Source organism: Phaseolus vulgaris, chromosome 3 (assembly GCF_051622355.1).
Source record: "Phaseolus vulgaris cultivar YP4 chromosome 3, ASM5162235v1, whole genome shotgun sequence".
NCBI lineage: Eukaryota > Viridiplantae > Streptophyta > Magnoliopsida > Fabales > Fabaceae > Phaseolus > Phaseolus vulgaris.
In genome coordinates, this window is record NC_143500.1 from 14442566 (window position 1) to 14448565 (window position 6000).

At 29.6% G+C, this 6000-nt stretch overlaps 1 pseudogene; it reads right to left on the reverse strand.

Annotated features, from left to right (window-relative positions):
* Positions 1–4587: 4587 nt before the first annotated feature.
* LOC150028702 (uncharacterized) lies at positions 4588–5400 on the reverse strand (annotated as a pseudogene).
* Positions 5401–6000: the final 600 nt, after the last annotated feature.

A 6000-nucleotide genomic window follows, 5' to 3' on the forward strand; every position in this document is an offset into this window, starting at 1 on the left:
AGTCGTGTTACCAATCTGGTCACAAATTGACATTGTGGTTTATTGTATCTTCTACCTTCCAAAACCTTTACCTTAACCTCTGAAATTTCCTCCTTTGAAATAGGTGTTTTCTTGACCTTGAAACTTACCATTTTGATTTCTATTAATTTTTTCTTGGATATGAGAAAGATTAGCTTGTAAATTATGCATACAAGGCCATCTTGTACTTCTCTCTTTTGCCTTTTTAGTATATTTTCTAGAGTGTTTAGTGTAAGAATTAGTTCTACCCAAATGATTATATTTATTAAGTAAATCATCAAAAATAATGGAAATATGCTCACAAGTAACAAACAAGAACGTGTCTTTTTTATACCTTTAAGTTGAATTCCAAGTTTACTGACCTTTTGAGTTGACTGACCACTGCACGAGTTTGAGATTTAAAACCTATAAGATATTTCAAATTTGAAAAACATGATCACACCCTTATCATTATTGTGTGTAAACTCCATGACATGGATCCTAGAAAGCCATATAAAAATATTTTGATCTTATTAATCACACGAGACATATGCATCAATGACCATACATGTGGATTCACCATCTTTATATTTATCTAACATTCCTCCATCTACTTTTTGATTAAGAAATTTCTACAATTTATGAGATAAAATTGTGCCATTTACTTGCATTTTCACACGAGAAAGTTTTCTTTATCAAAATTGATTGAAATTAGAACCATGTTTGAGGGAGGGATGATGATTGAGTAATAAAAACCATAGGATCTAAGATATAGTTCTTATAACATGAAATGTGTCAGGAGTTTAGTAGACAAAAGAAAAAGTTTTAACAATACATGTTTTTTTAAAATTATAATTATAAAAAATAAAGACACTTTATATATGTCAAAATATAAACTGAAACAGACAAGGAAAAAAACAAAAACTATTATTTTAATCGCATCTCTCCTATTGTCTCATTTGTTTTAAAAGCCATACATTTTACTTCACTATGACAGCTATAATATATATATATATATATTAACTAGAATGGGATTGTTGAGATTGATATAAGAATTTCAAAGCAAATAACTATTTTAAAATCTAGGTTCTTTTCTTGCAAAATTAAAAAAAAAACTTAATATCTTTTTATTTCAAGAATAACATTGAATATCAAATATTCTATGTAAATACTTTAGAACTTAGTTTTTAATAAGTTCTCAACCATCACCAGTGAACTTATATATAATCTTCCCCTTTTGAGCACTCATGGTGCTTAACAAAGTTACATGAATGAATTTCTTTCTTTTTTAAATTGTTGAAGACATTTGTCATGATTTTGACATTTTTAAGGTGTCAAAAACTATCTTGGTCATCACAAAATGTGTTTGGCCTAGGATAGGATATGCTTATAAATGAAAGCATATTAGTTTGCAATTTGATAAGTTAAAAAAAAAACGTTGTTATCAAACACATCAAAATAATAAGTTATGAACTTCGTTTTTCTTAACCATTAAACTACTACATATATCTACTAGTTAAATCTTTTTACAAATCGAGCTACATAATGATTTTTATCTTAATAATTCTCAAAATTCATTTCATAAAAATAAAGGACTAAACAAGAAAGTTATGCTCAAATTCCAAAGTTTAAAAAGTTTATCTATTTGTCTATACTCCCGAGATACTCAAATATCTTATGAAGAAGTTAGTTACCATATAAACAGATAAAACCTAATAACTCCACTATCTTTTTTATTTATCTCCAATATAATATTCATAACCAATCTTCTTTAATAATAAATATTAAATCATTATTCATATTTTTAATCCTAAAAGGGCTATAAAATCCTATATAATAACACATTCATCTCAAGAAATCAAATTATTGCCTAATAAGTGTCATATTTCAATAATATTTCATATTACAAGACAAACACTTGTGAATATTTATTGATAAAATAACTATAACTTAACCCCTATTTTATGAATTTAAACATTTTTACATATTTTGTGATTATAATATGAATAAGAGCGATTTATTACCAAATTTGTGTTAATTTCAGGATTTTAGGGGAAAACAGAGAAGAAAAGGCTAAAGGAGAATAAACAAGATGAAGAGGAAATATTGGAACGTTTTAAACTCGCTCAAACTCGCCGAAGTCAAATCACTCCAGAGGAATTCGCCCAAGTGAGCCCAATCTCGCCCAGGCAAGATCACTTTAAAGAAGTTGGGATTTTTCTTGTCCAACTTGCATAAGCAAGCTGTAGCTCGCCTAGGCGAGAAGACACTTGACCCAAGCCTAATTAGGTTAAATATGAGGCGTGAGGCATAACCCTAGACATCATTGGGAGAATAGAAGGAGATAGAAAATCATAGAGGAGGTAGTCGTCAAGGAGAAACATCCTGGATCTTCTTTTCTTGCTTTCCATGCTTGTAATGGTCAACATGAGTGGCTAATTCTACCTTTTGGGATTGAGAGTAATTTGTTTATGTATTGAGATGATATTTAAACATAATATTATGTTATTGATTGATGATTGATATTGTCATTTTATTCTTAACGTTTGTTTTGTCACGATCTTGATCCTAAGATTTGACTAAAAAATACTTCTAAATGATAATGCTTATCATATTTGAATGCTAGGAATAGATTTGAAATATTAACTGCTATCAACATATGCTGTAACGATAAGAAGTTTTCAGAAATATGCAAGAAATTGATATTTAGGAGACTATCTTAATAATTTTATATGCAAGTAATCGATATAAATGAATTTTATATGGACATCAATATCAATCAAAGGTAAAATATTATGATGCTTTTCAAAATACTAAGGAGTGAGAAGGATAAACCCCAATCCCAATTTTCCCAATTGAATCAAATAACTATTTACTTTGCTTTATTCACATTCTTGCAATCTCATACACAACAAATATCCAACCAACTTTTACTTATTGTTTTTTATTTAGTAAATATTATACTTGAGAATTCAATTGTTTCTTATGAATTTGATATCTGTCCTTAGGAATAAATTTATTATTTCTGACACTGTCACTAGTGCAAAAAAGATTTTTTATGACGGTTCTACAAGATTTTTTATGACGGTTCTTGTGACGACGTAGAATCAGAAGTTATAAAAAAATTTCATTTTCTATGTCAGTTGAAAAACTGACATAGTAATTTGACTTACTATGATTATTGTGTATGAACACATCATAAAATGTTCAAAATATCTGTCATAATATGTTCAGACAAAACTTTTTATGACTGGTATTTCTACAGCTGTCATAGAAAATACGACTTACTATGATGATTCTCATCAGAATCGTCATAGTAAATGATTTTCTATGACAAATATTTCAACTCTCGTCATAGTAAATAAGACTTTTTTATGTCATCTATTGTAATAACCATCATAGTAAGTTTGTTTTTTTTAGAAAAACGATTGCTTTATCTATTTTCCAACATTCATTAATAACAATCATCTACGTATAAATTTCAGACAAACTCATTCATTGATCGATTTCTCCCCATTCATTAATAACAATCACATGCATATCAATGTTATCCAGACAATTTCATACAATTTTGCACAAACTCATTCATTGATCAAATTTCCCCATTCATTAATAACAATCACCTACGTATCAATGTTTCCAGACAATTGCATACAATTTCTAGACAAACTTAATCATTGATCAATTTTACTCTATTTGTTGATAACAATCACCTGCATATCAATGTTATCTAGACAATTGCATACAATTTCCATACAAACTTAATCATTGATCAATTTTACTCTATTCGTTGATAACAATCACCTGCATATCAATGTTATCTAGACAATTGCATACAATTTCCAGACAAACTTAATCATTGGTCAATTTTACTCTATTTGTTGATAACAATCACCTACATATCAATGTTATCCAGATAATTGCATACAATTTACAGACAAACTCATTCATTGATCAAATTTTCCACATTCGTTAATAACAATCACCTTCATATCAATGTTTTCAAACAATTGCATACAATTTACGAAAGGAAGGTTCAAACTAAGAAATCTTCGATGTCCAAGGTACACGGTTTTCCTTCCATGTTTTAGTTGAGAGTGACATGTGCCTTCTTCACATATAGGGCGTGCTTTGTGGCCCTTGGTGTTGTACCCACTTAAATTACCATATGCTGGAAAGTCATTGATTGTACAAAATAACATGACATGCAACTTAAAATAGTTACTTGTGTACCCATCAAAAGACATTAACGCCTTCTTCCTATAACATTTTCAAATCTTTAACTAATGGGCTTAAATAATCATCATTGTCGTTTCCTGGTTGTCTTGGACCTTAGATTATCAAAGATAAGATCATGTATTTATGTTTCATGCATAACCACGACGACAAGTTATAGATCACTAACAACACATGCCATGAACTTTGTTTACTACTCAAGTTACCGTATGGATTCATTCCATCTGTAGGAAGTCCAAGCCTTATATTTCTTGGATCATTGCCGAAATTTGGAAACATTGAATCAAATTTTTTCCATTGCAAACTATCTGCCGGATGCCTTAACATACCATCTTTCTTACGTCCATCTACATGTCATTTAATCAATTTTGCATCATTTGCATTAGTGAATAATCGTTTCAACCTTGGAATTATAGGAAAATACCACAACACCTTTGCAGGAACACCCTTTCTAACATCATATTCAGAATCACCATCTTTCTTCTTGTATCGTGATACCCCACATTGTGGACATTGATGTAAATTTTCAAATTGCTTCCTCTACAACACACAATCATTTGGACATGCATGAATTTTTTTATACTCCATACCCATCGAACACAATATTTTTTTTGCATCATAATTAGATGTTGGCATCGTGTTACCTTCAGGAAACATGTCACTTAGTAACTCAAGCAATTTTGTGAAACTTTTATCAGTCCACCCACTTTTTGCCTTCACATTGAACAATCTTAATATTACCGACAATCGTGTGAACTTAGTGCATCCTGGATACAAAGGCGTTTTTGCATCATTGCACAAATTTTCATACACATGTGCATGCTTGAAGACATCATGACCAATATCATGAATAATTTCCTCTAACCAATCTTCCATCTCCAAAACCCCTTCTTCTTCTACTTTTGTTTGAGACACATGTGCACTTGGCATGTCTTTTACTTCCCCATGCCATATCCACTTTGAGTAACTCTTTAGGAATCCATCACATAAAACGTGCTCTCCTATTACTTCAATGGGTAGTATTCGCTCATTTAAACAATTAACACATGGACAATAGAATCTTCCATTATTATATGAAACATTCCTCGAGACAAATTCAATAAATTGTTCCATACCGCTCTCATATTCATCAATTGTGCGTTTATAATTTATCCAACTCCCATCCATATTGTTTGTCTGTTTCCAATGATCACTAATAAATCCCAAAAACTAGATTTATTATTAGAAAAGGCATTTCCAAGGAAATTATTAAATAAAAAAATTAATAAAAATTTAACTAAAAATATCTAAATTAGGAACGTGAACATGCAATTGGAAGAACCGAGGTAGTCAAATTCAAGTACATAAAATATTATCACACAAAAGATAATTCACAAAATAGTTAAAACAAAAACGTATACACTTACGCCATTCCCAACAACTTCAAAATAAAAATAAAAAAACAATCCAAATTAAATAAACACAATAAAAAAAAAACAAATATTTGTCATGTAAACTCACCTCTGAGCAAATTGAACTCCACCAATTTAAGCTACTGCCAACAATCCAAGGATGATCCTAATAATTTCCTTACAAAATTTAATTAACTTACAAAATTCTAATTAATATTTTTTATTTTTTTCGCTCTTTTTCTCCTAATAAATAAATATCACATTACATTTTTCTTTTTCTTTTTCGCTCTCTCTCGGTTCCTAATTTAAAGTATTACACACTGTCTCTGTTCAATTTATTGTTCTTAAGAATATCTAAGAAAAAAAATGTAACAAC